Here is a 24,695-nt window from a genome sequence, read left to right as displayed (position 1 = left end):
AAAAATAGGAGAAGATGAGAGGTAAGTCTATACTCAGAGATGCTCTTGCCTTAAAGGCACCTCCCTATTTGAAAGAACAATCTTTGGGCAGCCTTGCAGGGTCAGGAGGAAACCAAATTCTAAGTCAGGGCCACTCAGTGTAGGAATTCGGATTAACTTCCCCCTATTCTTTTATCCAGAATCCCCAAAAGCCATAACCTTAAAGTAAGTAAGTAACAATGGAAATAAGCTAATCTAATAGAGATTGGAGGTCAAACTGCCATTTATCTGAGTGATTCAAGGAACCTCAAGTCTTGTATTTGAACTTAGGAGCTCCTAGACTAAAGTGACCCAAGACAAAAGCATGTGAAAAGCCTCTTGGAGAGAAGATGCCATAATTCTAGGCCTAAAATTATTCTTACAAACCATTTTTTTGAATGCAATGCACGGTGAAAGTACCAGGGAAAAACAAGACACCATGAGAGAGAAATAAGGGAAAAAAAAAAAAGGAAACAGTCACAAAGTATTAGTGTGTCAAAATTGCCAGAATCAGACTAAACCAGCCAAACCAAACCTTTAAAGAATGAAACCAAAGCTAGAAAAATTTGGCAGATTAGCCAACTGCCATCTTCCCACCCAAATGTGTTGTCTTGTGTGAATGGACATACTGGCTGCTGATAGAGTGTGTGTCCATAGAAGCCAGTATCTAAGACTATAAGTCCCTGGGCTTGAAAACTATGTATAGATAAGATCCTTGGTTGTGGTTACTTGTGCGTGGAAATGACCAGAAGCAAAAAACCCAAAGCCTACTCTGTTGTCAAGATTATTTGTTGCTAGCGAAATCTCAGCCTGGCCAGCTGCAGCATAGCTACCCTCAGGTAATCATAAGGCCTGAACTTGCGTAGAATGGTCATCCTGTCCAAGGCCCATCTCATTTGTGGTCATGGAAGATGCTGGGCCAGGAACACTGTTTGTCTCCTCAAGAATCCACCCCTCAAACCGAAGCTGTATAGCATATATGATATTTGCTATGGATCAGTAACTGCTATCTTTCTCCTTTTTCCCTAATGGGAGTTTCTGTTCAGTTTATTCCTTTCCTCCTCCACTGTTGAGTGCTGGGTGTATTGTAAATGGGTACTTTTAATATTAAGACTTAATAACTGATAAAAGACGAGTAACTTTAACAGGGTAAAAGAGCACTCTAAAGACAACAAAAATAGTAAATACTGAGAAAAGTTGCCATCTCTAGGCTTAAAGAAGGGTACTGTAAGAAGGAATGTTTCTGGAAAAGCCACCCTCCCCAATTAATGATGAGATTCAGACTTCATTGGAGAGGATGAGGCAGCAGCCCACTCAATTGTGGAGTTTTCTGAGATGTCATCGAAAAAGCGAGAGAGTTCCAGAAAAACATCTACTTCTGCATTATTGACTTCCCCAAAGCAGTGTGGATGACTGTGTGGATCACAACAAACTGTGGAAAATTCTTCAAGAGATAGGAATACCAGACCACCTGACCTACCTCCTGAGAAACCTACGTATGCAGGTCAAGAAGCAACGGTTAGAACTGGATATGGAACAACAGACTGGTTCCAAATCAGGAAAGGAGTACCTCAAGGCTGTGTATTGTCACCCAGCTTATTTAACTTATATACAGAGTACATCATGAGAAATGCTGTACTGGATGAAGCACAAGCTGGAATCAAGATTGCCGGGAGAAATATCAGTAGCCTCAGATATGCAGATGACACCACCCTTATGGCAGAAAGCAAAGAACTAAAGAGCCTCTTGATGCAAGTGAAAGAGGAGAGTGAAAAAATTGGCTTAAAACTCAACATTCAGAAAACTAAGATCATGGCATCTGGTCCCATCACTTCATGGCAAATAGATGGGGAAACAATGGAAATAGTGACAGACTTTATTTTGGGGGGCTCTAAAATCACTGCAGATGGTGACTGCAGCCATGAAATTGAAAGACGCTTGTTCTTTGGAAGAAAAGTTATGACCAACCTAGACAGCATATTAAAAAGCAGAGACATTACTTTGCCAACAAAGGTCCATCTCGTCAAAACTTTGGTTTTTCCAGTACTCATGTATGGATGTGAGAGTTGGACCATAAAGAAAGCTGAGTGCTGAAGAATTGATGCTTTTGAACTATAGTGTTGGAGAAGACTCTTGAGAGTCCCTTGGACTGCAAGGAGATCCAACCAGTCCATCCTAAAGGAAATCAATCCTGAATATTCATTGGAAGGACTGATGCTGAAGCTGAAACTCCAGTACTTTGGCCACCTGATGCGAAGAACTGACTCATTTGAAAAGACCCTGATACTGGGAATTATTAAAGGCGGGAGGAGAAGGGGATGGCAGAGGATGAAATGGTTGGTCGGCATCACCGACTCAATGGACATGAGTTTGAGTAAGCTCCAAGAGTTGCTGATGGACAGGGAAGTCTGGCATAGTGCAGTCCATGACGTTGCAAAGTATTGGGCACAACTAAGCCTCTGAACTGAGATGTCACAGACCAGAGCTGGTTTGTATTTGGTGGGCCAGCCCCAGATGAGCAGAACACTGCCCATTGCTTTGCTCATGGACAGGGGTAGATAAGCTAAAGCCCACTAGACGTGGGACATCACTGGATACCCTGCATGGTGCTGGCAGCCATGCCAGGGAGGCAATGAAGCAGGTGTAGTGGAACCTGGAAGAGAAACTCCTGCCTTTGCTATGCCTTGAAGCAGCCCTCCAGTACCCTCTATTTTCAGGCTAATGGTGTGCTAGCCAGCAAAAGGAAAATGCTTATGGATCCAAAGAGCCAATTTTACAAATCAAGCAAAGAACGATAGATTTCAAGCTGAGAGGCAAAAAATTGATAATGGACACAAATGTTGACTTTGCAATGAGGTGATCTATGGAAAATTCCATAGATTTGATCATTTTAACCCTTGCAGTCCAACATTGGCAACTTCTGTTATTATTTAGGTTTTCTAAAACTTTCAGCTAAGCGTGGCAAGGTGACTTAGTTCTTCCCATGAGCTAAGCTAATTCTCCTCCCATTTTTTTTTTCCTTTTCTTTGGAATGTGCACAGAATGACTGAGGTGGCAACAGCCATCTTACCAGTGATAGAAAAAGACTATGATGATCATACCTCAACATAAGTAAATATATATGTATTTATAATTTGCATGTTATAAAAGAATATTCTTAGTGATATTCACTGAGTCTATGTAAGTGTATAAATGTTACTAAAAAGATATATATTTTGATTTACAAAATTCATCTATAAAATATGCTGTGAATTGTGAGTTTAGCCATTGTTTTTATTTTAAATGAAATCATACTCAACTATATCATAATATGTAACAACTTTTTATTCCTTTAACTTTAATATTGTCTATGAATTTTTCAACTCCATTTCATCCTTCTAGCATTTGGATTGTGTGCATGCTCAGTTGCTTCAGTCATGTCAGACTCTTTGCGACCCCATGGACTGTAGCCTGCCAGGCTCCTCTGTTCATGGGATTTCCCAGGCAAGATTACTGGAGTGGATGGCCATTTCCTTCTCCAGTGGCTCTTCCCGACCCAGGGATCTAACCTGAATCTCCTGCATTGCAGGTGGATTCTTTACCCCTGAGTTATCGGGGATGCCCCAGCATTTGGATAGGTGAGAGCAAGAAACTGAAAGTCCCATTTGGCCCAATAGTGTAAAAAATCTTTTAAGATGTCAGTTTTTCATAATTTCTTGAGTTCCTCCTCATCCTCTCCAACATGTTTTATGGGTGTATAAGGGACTTGTATTACCTTGTGGCCCTACCTGACTTATCTTTAGGTAGCAGTGGTGGGTGTCTGAAGCTCTGTGGTTATCTGTCTTGTTGCTAGGTGTTCTGCTGGTGAAGAAAAGTGAGTGTTACTCTCTCAGTCGTGTCTGACTCTGTGACCCCATGGATTATAATCCGCCAGGCTCCTCAGTCCACGGGCTTTTCCAGGCAAGAATACTAGGCTAGGTAACCATTCCCTTCTCCAGGGGATCCTCCCGACCCAGAGATGGAACCTAGGTCTCCTGCATTGCAGGCAGATTCTTTATGGTCTGAGCCACCAAGGAAGCCCATTCTGCTGGTATGTGCAACTAAAACCTGCAATTTGATGTAACCAATCACAGCTTGATTTACTTCTGGTGGTTTTGCTTAGCTGACCTGACCCTGCATCATCTCTTTCTATCAATCTCTCTGAGATCTTCCATTGGCTTCAAATGACACCTTGGCCAAGGGTAGCTACCCTGCAGACTCTGATTCAAGGTTGTTTGTATTTTTGCCATTATGGTCCTTATGACTTGACCCCTGGCTCTCAGTGTAGATCTTTCTTGTCCCTAAAAGTATATGTATGAACTTCCTTATCCTTGCAGAGGTCCCCAGCCTCTGGGATCTAATGCTTGAAGATCTGAGGTGGAGCTGATGTAATAGTAGAAATAAACTGCACGATAAATGTTATACACTTGAATTATCCCTAAACCATTCCTTCCCTCCCCCAGTCCATGGAAAAGTTGTCTTCCATGAAATGAGGCCCTGGTACCAAAAAGGTTGGGGACTGCTAAACATAATATAGGAGCCAAGGAAGACTTGCCCCAGAGCTAAGCAAACCCTTCCTACCTGACCACACTATTTGATCCCCTTTCCTGGCCTGGAGCTGCCCCTTATTTTCTTGGGCTGCCTTGCACAATGGAGATCCTTCCAGGATCCCAAACAGGAGGCAGGAAAACTACACTTGTCTTTGGCATCCTGCTCAATCTGCCAAACCTTCTTCTCTGCCTCCAAGACCTTGACCTGGAGTTCAGAGGTCAGGCATGGGTCACTCGGTTCTGACCCTTCTCCTACAGTCCCTTCTGTCCCCAGCCCGTTAGGTTGGAAGGGACAGACTTGTCACTCGCCTTTCTTCCAGTCTTCCTCCAGCTCATCTTTTCCTCATTCTAAGGTGGGACCTGCTTTTCCGGCAGGCTGGGCTATCCTCTAATCAGATTAAACATCTCTCCTGTGAAGAAAACAAGGTGGGTGGGTAATATCCCCTCACTACAACAAGTAGCATCGATGTCGATAGATACAAATTTGTGTCAAAATTTTGAACGTGTATAGTGTGTGTATATGTATATGGTATTTTACCATAACATTTTTAGGAAAATTTTTTCCTTATTGGTGGCCATTTAATAGAACATTCCTCTACATAGGTTTTTGGTGCATTTGTACTGTTATCTTTTTTTTTCTATATAGTTCTGTAAGTGGGACTCTATGTAATTTTAAACATTTTATAGTTTGATGCATATTAGCTAATTCTCCATGCAAAAAGTATCAATTTATACTTCTAAAACAGTATGTAGAAGTTTCTGTTTCTTTTGCCAGTACTGGAGGTTAACTTTTTTTAATTAATCACTGCTAATTTAAAAAAGTGAACTGCTGCTGCTAAGTCGCTTCAGTCGTGTCCGACTCTGTGCGACCCCATAGACGGCAGCCCACCAGGCTCCACCGTCCCTGGGATTCTCCAGGCAAGAATACTAGAGTGGGTTGCCATTTCCTTCTCCAGTGCATGAAAGGGAAAAGTGAAAGTGAAGTCGCTCTGTCGTGTCTGACTCTTAGCGACCCCATGGACTGTAACCTACCAGGCTCCTCCGTCCATGGGATTTTCCAGGCAAGAGTACTGGAGTGGGATGCCATTGCCTTCTCCGAATAAAGTGAACAATTCTATCTAAATTTTATCTGACTTTTTTTACTTTTAGGAATTTGAATATATATTGGCCATTTGAATTCTTTGGTGACTTACCTATTTATATTTGTTCCATTTGCCTATTTCATTTTATTATTGTTATTATTCATATGGATATGAAAAATCCCTGTGAATGCCAGGGAAACAAACTCTTTGTCATTAGTGATGCAATTATCTAACCTTGTTTGCTGTGATCTTTCCATATTTATGGAGATTTTGAAACATGCCAGCTTTTAATTCTTTCTGGTTGCTTTTTTCAATAATTTCATTTTTAATTTCTAATTTGCATGACTTTAAAAGTAGTTACTCATATTTCTTTCGATATTTTTGGGTTTCTTTTGTCTCTCTTAATGTTGAATCCGTATGGAATCTACTTGATATAAGCAGTTTGAAATCCAGCTTAAGATTTTTTTTTAATGACTAACCAGTTATTCCAGTAGCATTTATTCAATAATTCACTTATCTCTCACTCTTAAGTGCATCTTAAAAGGTATTAAAAGTCCTCACATGTACTCAGGCTTATTTCTTGACTATCAGTGCCACCTGATTTCTGTCTCTCTTTGTAATCCTGTAAAGAATTACATGGCTTAAGTAGGTATAAATTACTTTTATTTTTCAGTTGTGGCTATTTTTGATTAATTTTTATCCAACTGAATAGTGAATAGTGTTGGCATGTTTCAAAAATATCAAATTAGGATCTTAAATGGGTTTAAGTAGTATAGGGAAAATGTAAGTAGTATAGGGGAAACTATTTTTTAAGTAGTGTAAGGAAAAATATTTTTATAATTTGAGTTTTCCTACCAAAAAATGAGGGATTCTTCATTTGTGTGGATTTTTTTTAAAAAGCCTATTAATAAAATTTTGTTATACAGAGGCTACATAGTTCTTGCTAATTTTATTTCTAAGAATTTCATATTTTTCTGTTGTATTTGCTAATGGCATATTTTCTTTCTTTTTCTAAGTATTTCTTTTTTACATATATGAAAGCAATATATTTGGCTCAGTTGGTAAAGAATATGCCTGCAATGCAGGAGACCTGGGTTGTATCCCTGAGTTAGGAAGATCCCCTGGAGATGGGAATGGCAACCCACTCCAGTATTCTGGCTTGGGAAATCCCATGAGCAGAAAAGCCTGGTGGGCTCTAGTCCACGGGGTAGCAAAGAGTCGGACATGACTTAGTGACTAAAACCCACATATTTTGACCTAGTAATTTTATACCTTACTGATTACTGTAATTGGATCTCAAATTCTTAAGTTACTTAAGTTACATATTAATGGTTTGTTTCTTATTCATTCACTCACCTATCTAACGAGGGGCGGAGAGTGAGCTGGAGCTGTGGGCAGCGGTGCTCTTGCCACTGCCCTCCCAAGTCTTCTGACCTCCTGTGGAAATTGATGCCATGAATCAAGATTAGGGTGAAGTTCCATCACTCTTGGGCTGTCTTTTCTTTCTTCGGTTTACTTTATTCAGCAGCTCTCGGGCTACTTTTCCCCTTTCTCCTCCAGTCTGGTTTTGCCATCAACTCTCATCTCCTTCGTAAGTTCTGATCAATGAAAAGGGAAAATAGTGTTGTGTGTGTTCAATCGCTAAGTCGTGTCCATCTCTTTGTGACCCTGTGGATTGCAGCACAGCACGCTTCCCTGTCCTTCACCATCTCCAAAAGTTTGTTCAAATTCATGCCCACTGAGTCAGTGATGCTATTTAACCATCTCATCCTCTGCCGCCCTCTTCTCCTTTTGCTTTCAGTCTTTTTGAGGAAAACTACTGGCCTCAAATTCTCTCCCTCACTCCTGTATCCCACTCAGTCAGTCCCGTCTTCATCCCTCTTGCTGGGGAAAGTTACTAGATTCTTCACCCATTCATTGATTTCCCACACACTACTTTGTGATTAAGGGAAATACCCTGAGTTTGTACTTTAAAATTTAATTGAATATGACAGATATTCTCCATATATTCAATTCCTAGTTATTCTCTTGAGTTTATGATGAGAATTTGACTGTCCCTTGTTTTTTTTCCCATATATTTTTCTTTCTGTTTGTTCGTTTGGCTGATTTCCGAAAGGCAAAGGAGCATACATTTACTATCTTCCTAGAAGGCCATGTGTGTGCTTGTGGGTGCTCAGTTACTCAGCTGTGTTCGACTCTTTATGACCCTTAAAGCCCACCAGGCTCCTCTGTCCATGGAATTTTCCAGGCAAAACACTGGAGTGGGTTGCCATCTCCTTCTCTAGGGGATCTTTCCTACCCAGGGATTGAACCCACATCTCCTGCATTGGCAGGCAGATTATTTACCACTGAGCCACCTGGGAGGCCCAGAAAGCCACATGTAATTATTTTAGCAAGCACTCACTACTAGCATTTATTGTCATTTCTTTACTTTTTTTCAATCTTATTCTTTCTTCAAGGTGTGGAACCTAAATTGTTTTGCATGTATAATGCCTTTATAAACCCCTTTTTAATTATTCATATACATGGTTCTTTGTTAATTAAAGCAGTTTTATTTTAACCCTTGATTCTAGTATTCTCTATTAAGATATGAAAGTTTTATCTTTATATTAATATTGACCATTTTTCTATTTACTGCAGTTTTTAACATAGAGTTTTCATTGAATAATATGTCTGTGTATAAGTAAATGTGTGAATGAATAAATATTTTGAACATGGGATCATATATTCTACTGTAGTACATAAATATTTGTTATGTGTTATAAATCTGGAGGATCCATATTAGACTCTCAATAGTGGCAGAGTCTGATTCTCTTAAAATGCATAATGCTTCTTATTGCTGCTGCTGCTGCTAAGTCTCTTCAGTCGTGTCTGACTCTGTGCAACCCCATAGACGGCAGCCCACCAGGCTCCCCCGTTCCTGGGATTCTCCAGGCAAGAATACTGGAGTGGGTTGCCATTTCCTTCTCCAATGTATGAAAGTGAAAAGTAAAAGTGAAGTGGCTCAGTCGTGTCCGACTCTTAGCAACCCCATGGACTGCAGCCTACCAGGCTCCTCCGTCCATGGGATTTTCCAGGCAAGAGTACTGGAGTGGGGTGCCATTGCTTTCTCCGAATGCTTATTACTTATTTATTTTTTTTAAGTTAATTTATTTTAATTGGGGGCTAGTTACTTTACAATATTGTAGTGGTTTTTGCCATACATTGACATGAATCAGCCATGGGTTTACACGTGTTCCCCATCCTGAACACCCCCTCCCACCTCCCTCCCCATCCCACCCCTCAGGGTCATCCCAGTGCAGCCACCCTGAGCGCCCTGTCTCATACATCGAACCTGGACTCGTGATCTGTTTCACATATGGTAATATACATGTTTCAATGCTGTTCTCTCAAATCATCCCACCCTTGCCTTCTCCCACAGAGTCCAAAAGTCTGTTCTTTACACCTGTGTCTCTTTTGCGTTCTCACATATAGGGTCATTTTTACCATCCATAATGCTTTTTAAAAACTTTTTTTTTTATTGTGGTAAAAGTCACATAATATAAAACATACTACTTTAACCATATATAACTGTAAAGTTCAACGGTACTAAGTACACCACATTGTTGTTTAACTCTCACCATTATCCATCTCTCGAATTTTTCAACTTCCTAAACTGAAGCTCTGTGTCCCTTAAACACTGAGTCCCCATTACCTCTCCCCGTCCCCTAGCCCCTGTCATCTGCCAATGTACTTTTCTAATTCTGTGAATTTTACCATTCCAGGTACCTAGTATAAATGGAGTCAAACAGTATTTGTCTGTACCTACTGTATATTGGAATGTATTTTAAAGGTTAACTTAATATATGTCCTACAAACAGATTGTACATTCCCCCCACCCATTGCTATACAGTAGGCTTTCACCAGCCACTCATCTCACACATAAAAGTGTATACATGTCAATTCCAACTCCCAACCAACACCACCTGAGTCTACACTCTCTCTGTTTGTGCCTTTATTTCTGCTTTGCAAATTGGTTCATTCTTTTATATACTGTTTCATGTTTTACAGTAAATGTATAATTAAGCAAGCATTTATAATAATATTCTGATATTATCTGAAATGCCAATTCACACATTTTATATTCTCAGAGGCTCTGGGATGCAGGTGAAAGAGCAAGTGTAGAGTCTTAAACCTCAGCATGAACCTCCCATTGAAAACACTAGGAATTAATGTTTCAATCAAATAGAAGTATTGTCACTCAAGCACATTATGTTAGCGTTAATCGCTCAGTCATTTCCAACTCTTTGCGACCCTATAAACCCAAGCACATTATGGCGCAGTGGTAAAAAAAATTCGTCTGCTGATGCAGGAGATGCAAGAGACATGAGATCGATCCCTGGGTTGGGAAAATCCCCTAGAGAAGGAAATGGCAACCCTCTCTAGTATTCTTGCCTGGAGAATCCCATGAACAGAGGAGCCTGGCGGGCTACAGTCCATGGGGTTGCAAAGAATCATACACGACTGAGTGAGCACACAGCACACAAATCAAGTATACGTCAAATATGGGGTCACGAAGAGTCAGACACAACTGAGTGACATAGCATGCACACAGGCACAAGATATATTGAGCACTTATGGTATACCAAGAACTGTGCTAAGCCTTTGATCCTCATTCAGTTCAGTTCAGTCGCTCAGTCGTGTCCGACTCTTTGTGACCCCATGAATTGCAGCACGCCAGGCCTCTCTGTCCATCACCAACTCCCGGAGTCTACCCAAACCCATGTCCATCGAGTCAGTGATGCCATCCAACCATCTCATCCTCTGTCGTCCCCTTCTCCTCCTGCCCCCAATCCTACCCAGCATTAAGGTCTTTTCCAATGAGTCAACTCTTTGCATGAGGTGGCCAAAGTATTGGAGTTTCAGCTTCAACATCAGTCCTTCCAATGAACGCCCAGGATTGATCTCTTTTAGGATGGATTGATTGGATCTCCTTGAAGTCCAAGGGACTCTCAAGAGTCTTCTCCAACACCACAGTTAAAAAGCATCTCCTTCCATTTTCACAATAAACCTGTGAGGTAGCTACTATCACCTATTCTATACTTCAGCTAGAGATAGCTTAGTTTTGCTACAACTTTCCTCTAAGTATAATTTTTTATAAGATCCTTAATTGGGATGGAAATATTTGTATAGACATTTGTTAAAGAATGAATAGTTACTTTAAAGTAAGGCTAAGAGTAGAATATAGACACTAAACTATCTCATAATTATTTGGTAAAATTAAATAAAACCCATTTAAAGTCAAATTGATTTCCTTTTTGAAATATATTTTATATTAAAGCTAGTCAATGAAACCACTTATTTGTATTAAACAAATTATTTTGAGTTAATGAAAGGAGTGGTAGATTTTCCATTGTTGATAAATGCAAGATATTTGACTCATAAAATGTAGCTCTTTCATAGATTCATTTGGTAGGTAAACTGTCAGGCAGCCTCCGCAAATGGGCTGTCATATTATTGCATTTATTTTTATTATTTGAACTCAAATGAACTACACAGTCTCACAATTTATCTCTCATGAATCTGAGCAGTTAGGTAGGTAAGAAGAAAAGGTGCAGTTCCATTCGACTCTAACATATCATTGGCTGTCAGGTGAGCCTTGTTATGCTGTCCATCCTCATTTAACTATCCCACAAGATCTCTTAATGAAGTTAAGCCCCAAGTTCACTCCAATAATTCTGTGGCAAGAGTTTGTGCAATGTAACAATTCATCACTTGTCAGGAAGGCACTTTTAGTTTATACATTTAATAAGGGCATCCTCTAGCTTGGTTAATTAGAAGTGAACAGTTTGCATATTTACTAAATGCAGAGTGTCATTGCCACCACGGCCTATTGCCTACATGAATTATTTCTCTATCTGCAATAAACAGCTGGGTAATTATTACTGCCATAATCAGATAAATTCCCTCTGTAAGGCTTTTCTTACATGGCAATTCTTTGAACTCATCCAAAGCTGAACAAAATTTATGAACTCCAGCAGTGAGGCCACTTTTTCATAGTAGGGTGTCCCTGTTCCCGATTTCAAGGACATAGTGGCACACCATAGATATTGTGTAAATAAGGAGAATAAATATGATTACCAAATGATAATGTTTCAATAAACTGCATTTAAAAATATAATATTCTGATCTCAACCAACTAAATGATAGCAGTTTGGCTTTATCGAATTGTATCTAGATGACAGGTTCTTTTAGTAAGGGCTAGCTTAACGTGTAAAGAAAATAACATTTTACTTTTCAAGGACAAAATTAGTCTCTAATGTTAACTATGCACATGACTTTTTCTTCTGTATAATCACTTTATATATGAAGATACAATGATTATAGCAATTAATTTGGTAGAACTTAGATAATAACGTACTAGAGTGTCTAACTTATAATACATGTGTAATCTTTCCTTTTAAAACTACTACTTATCCATAATTAGTAATTAAAAACATAACCCATATAATCACCTTAAAATATGAAATGATATCAACTATTTTATCACAGCCTTTTTATTGTTAACGAGAAGGCATTATCTTTAACAATTTGCTATTTCAAAACATTTTTAAAGCAAAGTACATAAAAAGGAAAAAATAACTTTATTCCTGAGATAGAATTAATAAAAAGAAAAAGCTTATTATATTGGGTATAATTATGCTATATATATCTACATATACAGATATATTTAAACATTTTTCAAATTTAGCTCTTTATACAATGAATTTCAAGCAATGTACAAAAGATATTTATGAGTAAAAATTAAGAACCATGATAAAGGAAAATACAGAATGACAACTCTAATGGTATGACTGATAGAGGATAAAGTTAGTTAAGTATGTCCCATTGTCAGAATGGAGAAGATATTGCTGTATATGTAAGAAACAGCTTTTCTAGAAGTTTCTGGAAATTTCATATATGAATCTTCAAGAGGAGACACTGAGTAATGTAGTGAACAGTGGCTTCTGTAAACTTTTTAACAGAAAAAAAGCTCTCTGAATTTCAAGTCTCTCTTTTTTTGTGGTGATATCTTGGGGGCGTTGGGGCAAGGGGGGAAAGAAGCCAGAATGTAGCAGTAAACTGTACTCATTTGAAAGCAAGGGACTCAAATATGCTGGTTTGTGGCCTTAGCCTCTTGATTGTCCCACTTTGAGGAATGAATGGATTGACAGTTCTTTTCTCTCACTTATCCTAGCTGATCCTTTGACAAGAGGCAGGTACAAGAGAGTTCTTTTTTGCTTTTCATATTGCTGGCTGAGAGTAACTTTATGTAGTGGAAATCAGATTTGGGTACTTCGTATCTTGTTAATATACTTTTTCAGTCGTACTTGAAGATATATTTAAGTTATTGTGAAAGTCTATCGAGAAAATGAGTCTATTGCTAAAAGCTTATTGAAAGTACCATCCAGTGGGCTATTTGGCCTTCACATTATTTGATGTCTTTGAAGCAGGTGGCACTGTTGATCACTTTCTTTTCTAAGCTCTCTTACAACTTGCATTCTCTGGTGCCACTCACTCCTGTCTTCATTGCTACCTTTCTGATTGTTTCATCTCTAATTTCTTTTGTGTGGTTGCTGTTGTTTTAGTCGCTAATTGTGTTCAACTGTTTGCGACCCCATGGACTGTAGCCCTCCAGGCTTCTCTGTGCATGGGATTCTCCAGGCAAGAATACTGAAGTGGATCACCATTTCCTTCTCGAGGGGATCTTCCCACCCTAGGGAATGGACCTGTGGCTCCTGCATTGCAGGTGAATTCTTTACCACTGAGTAAGTGGCGAAGCTCTTTCTTTTATGTACTCACCTTGATTTGCCTGATGTTGAATATCAATATTCTCTCTTTGATGTACTTGTCTTTTTACTCTTTATCCTCTGGACAATCTCCTCCACTTCAGTGACTTCTGTTACCACTTGTATTCTGATGATTTATAAATCTGAATATTCTGCAGCCCAGAATGTTCTGATTATCATAAACATTTACTCAAATGCCTGCCAACACTGCATCCACACTTAGAGATCCACAGACATCTCAAATTAAACATGTTTACATGTGAAGTAATAATTCCCCCTCCAAATCTCTTCTTCTTATGGTGAATTGGACCATTTTTCATCTCAATGCCCAAGCCAGAAATATGAGATTCATACTCAAGATGGCTTCCTCCATTCTATTGATGACCAAGCTCTTTCACTTATTTTTCAAGCCCTCTGCTCTGTTCTCATTCCTCATTCCTACTGCTGCCTGAATGATTCTAAAATACAAATCTGATCAATGTAATCTGTTGTATTACCTTACTTTTAAGGGTTCCATGGGAAAAGATGACTTAGAAATATATCAAGTATGAACACTAGGATTATATTTTAGAGTCTATTCTTAGCTTAAGAATTAAGCATACCCCAAATAAATGCATTGTATTCTGAAATAGTTATAATACATAAAATCTTGAATCTTTGAAAAAATCGTTAACAGGTATCTTAGTTAAAATATTATTGTAGAATAGGAATTCCTAAAGAGTGTATGTGTATAAAGAGAGAGGTATAAATAATACACATATATATATAATAGAAATTTTGTGATAAAGTGGAAATATAGGCAGTTGGTATCATACTACAAAAGCAGTGAATCAAAAAATCATCACTTTTTAAAAAATACTTTTTTCGTCCCTGCTTTGTAATATTTCTAAGCTTTTTCCCCTCTTGTTTCCCTTTTAATCTATCCATTTCCTTTCTCAGGAGTGACATTGAAGAGAATTGAGAGAGAAAATTACCCAGTTTCTTTGTCTCTATCTCCATTCTTTCTACTACTATTTTGTAATCTTTTCTTACCCTGCCTAATGGTACATAGGATAAGATTTTGTTTAGCATTCATATGAAAGTGATATTTAAGATCAGTTATAAATTCATTGGTCAATAAATAGTTTTCTCAAACTCATTAGATAATTTACTGAAGTTACATGTGATATACTGCTTTGAAATATTTGCCGTCATCCTATGGTCAGTCACTGCTTTATGATAGCATCAAGATTAATTTATAGACATCCCTCATCTGTGTTGAGTGGATTGCATGCAAAAGCAGCTGCAATTATTTTTGCTTTAAAATGAAGTTAACACATTTCATTGAGAGACAATGTGTGATTTTGGAGTAATCACAAAGTAAATAAGATCTTGCAGGTATTCTCATATGAAGTGGGAACTTTAGCTACTCAACTCTGACCTCTACCCAAAACAAAACTTCACTAGCTTGGTCCTCATTTTCCATGGCTGACCGATTCATTGTGACAATACACTCTCAAGGGACAGAGAATATACTGTGCCTCAATCTACCTTTTTGCAGGAAAGCCCCCATGCTGTGTCTCAAAGACACCATCTGTAAAGTTTCATTTCATAAAGAAGAGCAGGAACCCTTTTTCATGATACCTGCCCCTTTTCCAACCTCAGTGAGATGTTGTGAAGAATTAATGCCTGTGAAGCACTTGGAGCTCCTGAAAATGATACACTAAGTCAATATGCTTATTATTATGCCTATTGTTGTACTTAGCTCAATGTTACTCTCAATTATTGGCCATCATATATATTACATAAAATTTTACTTCCATTTATAGAAGTTATTCAGAATAGTAAAAAGAAAAAATAATTTTACCATAATATATGTGCATATTTTTTAGAAAGAATACTATACAAAATGTCATTTCAACTAAGTCTATTCAAAAGAGCCAGCAGAAGAAAAAAAATTGATTTTCATGAATGATCTTTGAATGGAGTCTTACTGCTTTTTAAAATCATGCAAAGTAGGCAAATGAAATAATGGAGCAATTGGATGCTCCCTTTTTATGATCAGAGTGAAGTCATGGTATTGTAATTTTATAACATTGACCATTATCTTCTCTTTTAGTTTTTTTCATTCTCAAAATATCTAGTCTATAGAGTACAAATTTGCTAGCATTACCCTTCGAGAGCCCATTCTCCCTTGGTCAGGAAGACTTTCTTCTGCTCTAAAGTGCATTATCCCACCCCCTGCTTGCTGTTGATGGCTCAAGTCTACCAAAGAAAGCTGGAGTTTCTTGTGCATAATCCAGCCTCATTTCATTACCACTCCCCTCCACCGCAGCTCACTCTCTTTAGTAAAAGCCTGCTCCTTGTTCAGTTCCCAGCCACAGTGCCTTTTCCAACCCCTGTAATCAGAGGCAAGCTCGCTGAACTCAAGAATCGCATATGTATTTCTTCACAGACTTAATTCTCTCTATAGGCTAGTTGCTGCTAAGTCACTTCACTCGTGTCCGACTCTGTGCAACCCCATAGACGGCAGCCCACCAGGCTCCGCCGTCCCTGGGATTCTCCAGGCAAGAATACTGGAGCGGGTTGCCATTTCCTTCTCCAGTGCATGAAAGGGAAAAGTGAAAGTGGAGTCGCTCAGTCGTGTCCGACTCTTCGCGACCCCATGGACTGTAGCCTACCAGGCTCCTCCGTCCATGGGGTTTTCCAGGCAAGAATACTGGAGTGGGGTGCCATTGCCTTCTCCGATAGGCTAGTTAGTTGTCAGCTTTTTTATTTGCAAGCTACTTGAAGGCAGGGACTGGGCTTGCTACATCTTCATTTCTTTTACTATTTTAAACATACTTATGACTGCCTGAGTGAATAAGCAAATGAGTGTTAATTTTCTTCATGATATTAACTCCTAAAGTAGCTTAAAGGTTTTGAAGAGAAATTGATCTATATTGCAAACAAAGGATTTTCAAGAGTAACTGAAAAATGTTTTATGAGAGCACTTTTCTAAATCTTTTCAAAATGTGAAAATCTCAACTCTAGATTTTAGAGTAAAGTGTAGTGTTCAGTAGCCCCCTGAGTGCTTGAGGATCAAGGACTATGTACTGTGGAGTGCTTACTTTTAAACGTATTTCCCCTTTTGAAAATGATACCCTAATGAGATTTACAACACCTGTCCAACATTCTGGGACCCAGGTAGCCAGGTAGATAGCATAAGTGATTTAAATGATGTGACTGCCTAAAAGTGAAGCAGTCAAATGCAAATATTTGGGGTATCTTAATGACTTTCAAATTATCTGTTCTAAGGTTTTATCAGTCTCAAAATATTTTTGGATGTCATACACCAACTTCAAGCTTGTAATTGCTTTATTTGTGGTTAGTGATTTTACTTATATTTTAGACTTAGCCTTCTCTCTTTTCCTTTATTACCTACTTATTCAGTTACATGAATATGTACAGATTGAGAGCAGACAGTTGTTAGAGATACAACATATGTACATTCAATAAATTTAACTAAAATACTTCTATGACATAACATACCACAGCAGAAGCTCTGCTATTCAGCTATTTTTATTTTGAAGGCTTTATACAACAGAAGATATCACTGACTGTCTGCCGTCAAACAAAAGTAAGGACGCCAGCTGCTGCTGCTGCTGCTGCTGCTAAGTCGCTTCAGTCATGTCCGACTCTGTGCGACCCCGTAGACGGCAGCCCACCAGGCTCTGCCGTCCCTGGGATTCTCCAGGCAAGAATACTGGAGTGGGTTGCCATTTCCCTCTCCAGTGCATGAAAGTGAAAACTGAAAGTGAAGTCACTCAGTCGTGTCCGACTCTTCGCGACCCCATGGACTGCAGCCTACCAGGCTCCTCAGTCCATGGGATTTTCCAGGCAAGAGTACTGGAGTGGGTTGCCATTGCCTTCTCCAAAGACGCTAGAGACTTGTTTAAATTCACTTTCTTATAACTGTTTTTCTTAAAGATGGTGCAGGTGATAGCTTTATGTTTTTATTTAAGAAATTATGGAATTGGGGACATCTGTGCTTTTAAAAAATCTCCATATAATTTTAAAATTCCTCTGTCAAAATTATGATTTCTGTGAAAGTACTGTGATGTATATACCCTGTCTCCCTTGTAGTACTTCATAGTGCTTTAGCTAATATGGCGATACTCATATTAAGATCATTAACTGAATAAAATTGCATCTCTTCATGATGTCTTCATGAGTAGAATCAAATCATCTTACTTTCTAACAGAGCTTACATTGTCATCACTGTACACTCGTGCTTCTCAGACTGTAACAGGCAAGAGATTGACTCATGTTCCTACCCTCCAGAATTTCTGATTGAATCAGTCTTGGCTGGAGCCTGAGAGTGTGCATTGCTAGCAGTCCCCAGGTGAATTCAATGCTGCTCTTCAGGGAATTACATCCTAAGAACCACCCACTGTCTTTGGCAAAGAGCCAGAGTCCGGGTTCTCCCCTCCCCTCCTTAAGAGAGGCTTTGTCATTGTGGTTTCTTCCCTCTTCTAATTAAACCATCAGAAGAAGTGATGAAATGTACTAGTAGTCAGCTGAGAAATAAATAAAAAGGAGACTCACCTAATTTATAGTAGATATTAGGCCAACTATTTTGGGAGGGGCACATCAATGAGTACACCTTAACCCTAACCTTCAGACCTTAGCACGTGGTAGGAAGAATACAGAAGTGAAGTATTTATAGGTATAGTATTTATAGGTATAATATGCTGTAGAACGTAGTAGACGTTGAAAAGAAAGGCAAGGGATTATGAGAGCAGGAGCAGCTAGAGTAGTGATTTTTAAGGGAATCTTGAAGCCCTTTTAGAGGAAAGGGTAGATTTTGGGTTTTTTTTTTTTTGTGGGGGGAAGGAGTTGTTGTTGTTCTGGACTAGAAGAGCAGAGAAAAATTATAAACACAATAATTTTTAGTACATATTTTGAAATGAATAGGACAATGAAGCAGAATAGCAAAATATACTGCTCTCTGCTGAATGGCATAGATGGCCATCTTAATCATTTTTATTAGAGTAAAACAAGTATTACATGAGTTTGCTGAACAAATATTGAATAATTTAATCAGTAGTATATAGAAGGGGCTAATTTCAAAATTCTAATTATGAGTTTGGATATTTTTTATCCTATATAAATATTATTTGTTTCTGAAAACAATTTTGAGCAGAGTGCTTTATTTTCTTCAATAGTTTATGAAAGTAAATTCTTCTTCTTTGATTCAGACCTTAGAAAAAAATCAAGAAACACTTTTGAAAGGAAAAGTCATTGTGACAAGAGAAAGAGAATGTGCAGTTCAAGAAAACATGTATGATTACTTGACAGGAAGCTTTCATTTGGGCTCAGAATTGAGCAGGCTCATGTACTTGTTTTTGTAATCACTTTTCTTAGGTTTCAGTCATCATTCATATGATGACAACTTCCATACTTATATGGAGACAATAGAGTAAATTCTTTACAATATTAATTATATCTAGCGTAATGGCTCTACTGTCTAAGACTATCTTTGTAAAATCTATTTGTTTATTCATTCAAATAGACATGGACAAAACAGACATAGTCTTTACAAAATTTGCAGTCTAGTGGGTGAGGTACGTTAAATAAACAAATACTCTGGCTTATCTTAAGATCAAAGATAATAAGCAAATTTATCCATGAAGACATAATTAAAAATGTTAAATTCTATAGAGGAAAAAACTAAATTATGGTATTATGAGTGAGAACAACAATGGGAGACAATTCAGCTTGCTGTAAAGGGAGTTCACAGCAGAAAATAGAATATAAGTGAAAGTCCTGGGGTAAATTTTCGGCTAGGAAATGAAATAGGGTCATTGGGTAAATTGTTTGCTGGGAAATAAATAAGGCCATGGTGACTAAGGCATAGTAGTGACAGGAGAATGTGGTATAAAGTGAGATGGAGAGATAAGCAGGGCTGTTCCCAAAAGGCCTTGTGGTTTTTTTGGTCTGTTAGTTGTGTTGTGCTGATTAGCTCTTAAGCATCTTTTCAATTTCAGTCTTTTTTTATACACCAGTATGATGTACATTGGGCTTCCCTTGTGGCTCAGTGGTAAAGAATTCCCCAGTCAATGCATGAGATGCGAATTTGATCCCTGGGTCAGGAAGATCCCCTGAAGAAGGAAATGGCAGCCACTGCAGTATCCTTGCCAGTGGGCAATAGTCCAAAGGGTGGCCAAAAGGTCAGATACAAATTAGTGGCTAAACAACAACAATGATGTACATTAGCATTCTTTACACACTCAAAGAGTAGCAAGTGGAAAATGTGTGTTAAGAAGAGAGGACATGTGTGGCAGCAAATGCAAAAGTGTGTGTATTCCATGGTCACTTTGTTGCTCTTCGGTTGCAAAGTTGTGTCCAACTCTTTGCGACTCCATGACTACAGCATGCCAGGCTTCCCTGTCCTTCATGATCTTCTGGAGTTTGCTTAAACTCATATTCACTGAGTCGGTGATGCCATCCAACCGTCTCATCCTTTGTTGCTCCTTCTCCTTCTGTCTTCAATCTTTCCCAGCATCAGGGTCTTTTTCAATGAGTCAGCTCTTCCCATCAGGTGACCAAAGCATTGAAGCTTCAGCTTCAGCATCAGTCCTTCCAGTGAATATTCAGGGTTAACTCCCCAGTTATTAATGCTATCATCTGATGATGAAGAAGAGTTGCAATTAATTTAAACTTTTTAAAAACAGATCAGCTTTTCCCTCTTGTGGACTTTGGAAAACTAATATGGATTTTTTGCTACCATCAAATTTACCATCTCAGAAAAAAAAGTTTATCGATATCCAAATAGAATATTGGATTGGGCAAAATGTATGATATGAGTATAGTATTGTGCTTAAAGGTGTGGATTTTGCTCAGACCTAGATTCAGATTCTGACTCTGCCAATTTCTAGTTTGCACATTTGGGCAAAGATCTCATCTCTGTGAATCTCCTTTCCTAATCTATAAAATGGGAGGAGTGATATCTGCCTCACAGGACTGTGGAAGGATTAAATGAAGTATGTAGATGTCTTAAAGGGCTTCCCAGGTGGCTCAGTGGTAAAGAATCCACCTGTCAATACAGAAGATGCAAGAGACGCAGGTTTGATCCTTGGGTCAGAAAGATCCCCTGGAGAAGGAAATGGCAACCCACTCCAGTATGCTTTCCTGGAAAATTCCATGGACAGAGGAGCCTGGTTGGTGTACAGTCCATGGGGTAAAAAAGAGTCGAACACAACTGAATGATCACACCAGATGTCTTAGCCAGAAAGCTCTTGGAAACAAAATGTAAGTCAAGGATTAAACTACCTATCCTTTATTTGGGTGGTTCTAGTCCAGGGCAGTGAGGGTGAGGAAAAGGGAGAGTGAAGTGTCTTAGAAAGAGTGAAGTGTCTCAGAAACAGACTGTGAGACAGTGATTTGGCTCATGATTGAAGGGAGTGGAAGAGGAAAGCAGAGGGAGAAGCTGACCTGCATCAGAAGTCTCCATCAGTCTCAGGAAGCTCTGGGATTCAGATGGGCCTTGAGGGTAGTGCCAGATTGACACAGAGGCCTCTGTATTCCTTCCGTCACCAGCTATTGGGTGCAAGCTGGGGTAGAGGGTGGCAAAACCTGGGATGGGGCAGCTGCTTTTCTCCAGTAGAATGTATTTAGCTCAAGCTGTCGGCCACTAACACTCAGGGCAGCTATATTGGGTGCTTTGGTCCTTTAGTGAGGACCAAAGGGAAGACCACAGGATGACTCCTACAGTCCCAGACCACTGCTTCATATCACATCCCAGAGTGACTCAACCCAGCAGAGCAGGTGTGCCTGCTGTTTTTAGCCACACAGATTTTCTCCCAATTTGCAAGGAGACCTCTTAAAGCAGTGCATGTAAGGCAGAAAAAAGGGGAAATTTTTCTGCATGAATCTTCTCTGTCCCTCGCTTCCCACTGATCAAGGTTTGTCCCATGCTTCCTGCCTTGTAGGAAGCCAGACTGTGTGCTCTCCCTCACGGAATTTTATCCATAAGGTGCACACTAGTGTGGAGAGAGAAAAGACGAGCTCATTGAGGGGATTTAAAAAAGCATAAAAGATTCCTACTCAGTAGAGTAAATAAAGCAAGTAGCCTAGTACCCCGATTACAGGAAACATTCTCTAACGTAGCACCTTAGTGTGTGCTAGCTGTTACTTTGAGCACTTTAAAAGAGATTAATCAATTTCATCATCACAATAGCTTGATGGAGAAGATCCTGAGACTGATAATATATTTGTATTTTACAGATGAAGATATTAAGGCTCAATGATTAAACAGCTAGTAAGTAGCCCGGTAGAAATTTTATAACCAGGTGTCATTTCAGAGTCTGTGTTGGTTAACTGCTCTGCTATATTGCCTCCAAGTGGCTATTACTGTTTTTATTATTATTATCATGTTAGACTATGTAAATATTTTATTATCATTATAGATATCATTAGCAAAATGTATTCAAATATGTAAAGCTTTAGATAGTTTCAGTAATTTCTGGCTTTATTTTTACAAATATATGAAAATGTTTTGTACATATAAAAACTGGTCCAGAAAGTCTTGGGACTTATCCAAGTTTCATTAACTATACAGTAGAAAACAAGATCATAAGATAAAAGAAAATATGTGTGGTTCATTCAATAAAAATATCTCCTATATAGTATTTCTTGTATTAGGACAACTACAATCGAATATAAAGTTAGAGGCTCTGCAAATCTAGGCGTTCTAATTCCATTTCTGCCATTAACTGATTTGTTATTCAGATTGGGTCATTTCATCTCTTTATGTGTTTCCATATTTGTACAACAGGGCAATTAGTTTTACCTATCCTGTATATGTCACAGGAATTTTTTTCAGATAGACTAGATACCTGAAATGTAAAAACATATTCATAACAGTCTGAAGCTATTTGGGAAAATTTATAATTGTTTAAAAGCATTTTAAAAACTGCTGGATTGAAAAAATAGGTACATTTTACATTTTTGTAGGGAACCCTAGTTACAGTGGTTTCCAGCTTTTAATCTTTAAAGGGATCATGATTTTCTATTGCATCCTTTACACTGAGCCATATCTTCATCTCTATTGCTGTAACAAAAAACCTGTATATCAAGGATAAATAATTTATTCAGCTCTTCCTACTTATATTTTAACAAAGAATATTTAACATGAATATAATGGTGGTGTTCAATATGACTGTACATGTTCAAGTAGAGCAATAAATCAGCATAAGATTGATTTTTTTCAGTAATTATATGAATTTATTAAATTAATTAATTTTGTGGTTTGAGATTACCCTCAATTACTTTTTCTAGGGTTTTTCAAATTTCTTGGGGTTTTTGGTAGGGTCTTCCAGTTCCTCTGGATTTACTCTGTGTTTATATACTGGAAACTAACATTCTCTTACCTTCCTCTCAGTTTTAACTCTCCTTGTCAAGTTTCTGGAGTACACACAAATTGTTTTAATTTTATGTTTCCATATCCTGAAGATGAACTGTTTTTACTTCTTTAAATAATTTCCACTGCTGATTTTGTATCGAAGTCCTATTTACTTCTTTGTACCTTACCTGTTTGTGTATGTGTTCAATTTTATTGGGCCTTTTTTTTTCTTATGTTATATCTCTTCATATTTATTAAATTACTTATAAAACACAAACTTCTTTATAGATGTGTTTTTTAATTTTTGTGATCATTCAGAATATTGCTGTGCTTATTTTGGGGTAACATAAAATTGGATCATGCGTATTTGAGTAATTATCCTAATAGTGGCAGTTCATTCACTATTTTAAATTTTCTTAAAGACTTGTAAGAGGAATTATACAAGAGATATTTATTTTTTACATAATATCAAAAGTAAAGATGAAAATTAATGATGTGCTCATTTTTTTATGTAACACCTGGTTGTTATTTTTCCTGGTAAAAATTCTCATTTATTCATATGTAACTGCCTTGAAATGTGTACCTAAGGACAAAGAAAGGTCACCAATCCCTGTAACTCCTGGTTCTTTGTCAAAAATGGACACAGTTAATGAGGTTTGTTTGGTACAGAACAAATTCTCAGACACAGATAGAGATCCTTTCAATGGAAACAAATTTGTTTGGCTTTACCAGGTTACTTAGCGATTAATAATAGCCTTGAGATGCAGGTCAGAAAGGTCATTGTACCAGCTTGCCAGCACAATCTAAATGTGCAGCCAGCCCCACTCTGTGGGTACAGAAGCCCCCAAAATACTATGCATAAAGTAAAACAGGCTATTTTCTGACTCCTTTTTTCATATTAATGAGCAATTTTCAAGAGAAGGGTGGCAAAATGAGGGCCATGCCACTCCAAGTAATTCATTTATTTTGCAATTTAATCTTATGTTGGAAAAAATAGCTCTGCTGCAATAGCAGGGCATGGTGATTTTTAAACGTCAGTGTGTTTCATAAGTAACCTTGTATGAAGTATTGTATTAGTAGCCTTTAACAGAAAATTGCAACAAAAATATTTCTAGTCATTGCAGTAGGAACGGAACTCTTTTTTTTTTTTTAATTTTTGGAATTCTCCTCTCTACTTTCCCTGCTATCTTTGAGGCATGTGCCTAGAAGATTAGCTTAAAATTTTACTTATAGAACTAGACAGTATGTTACATATTTTTTTTTAAGTACAATTTCAAAACATTATTTTAATGTGAGTGGTTAAACTTGTTCTTTGAAAGTAAAGGATTATTTTCCCGTAGTTTGATATTATTATTCTATTTAGTAGGTATTTTTCACATAGTATATTTTAAGAGCTGATTTTGTGTTTAAATTTCTTAGATACACGTATATAAATGATGAAAAGTTTTATTATTTTAATGGAATTTGTTACACTTAGAATGTTGTGAACTTTTACATACATAGTTTGACTTTTATTCTAATTATTGATATAACTGAATAAAATGTCAGCCTTTCAAAGACAGGATGGTACATGTAATCTTGTTGATATTATCTGAACTGTTTAACTGAAGCAAATTTAGACTAAATTAAGTATATGTTTAAAAATCTGTCATATTTTTAAAATTAGCTCATTAAGTATGTAAAATAAACAACTAGAGCTTTGTAAATATCAAATTTAAGGGAAATCAGTAGTTTAGATGTTTTCTTAGGATATTTAAGTCTAAAATGGTTAATCTTCAGCCAAGGAAAATGATAGCACAGTAATTAACTTACTTTGCATTTAATATAGTCCCTTAGCTACTGAACTGATTATGAT

The 24,695-nt window shown here is 37.9% G+C and overlaps 1 protein-coding gene across 16 annotated transcripts in view; it reads left to right on the top strand.

Annotated features, from left to right (window-relative positions):
* Positions 1 to 24,695, top strand: part of SPATA17 (spermatogenesis associated 17) — a 307,877-nt gene that overhangs the window by 84,031 nt on the left and 199,151 nt on the right. The gene's annotated exons all lie outside the window — the stretch shown is intronic.

The sequence above is a fragment of the Giraffa tippelskirchi genome, chromosome 5 (genome assembly GCF_054371585.1).
Source record: "Giraffa tippelskirchi isolate mGirTip1 chromosome 5, T2T-mGirTip1v1.2.pri, whole genome shotgun sequence".
Classification (NCBI taxonomy): Eukaryota; Metazoa; Chordata; class Mammalia; order Artiodactyla; family Giraffidae; genus Giraffa; species Giraffa tippelskirchi.
Note: the sequence above shows the minus strand (reverse complement) of the source record. Positions and strands in the feature narration are given on the sequence as shown.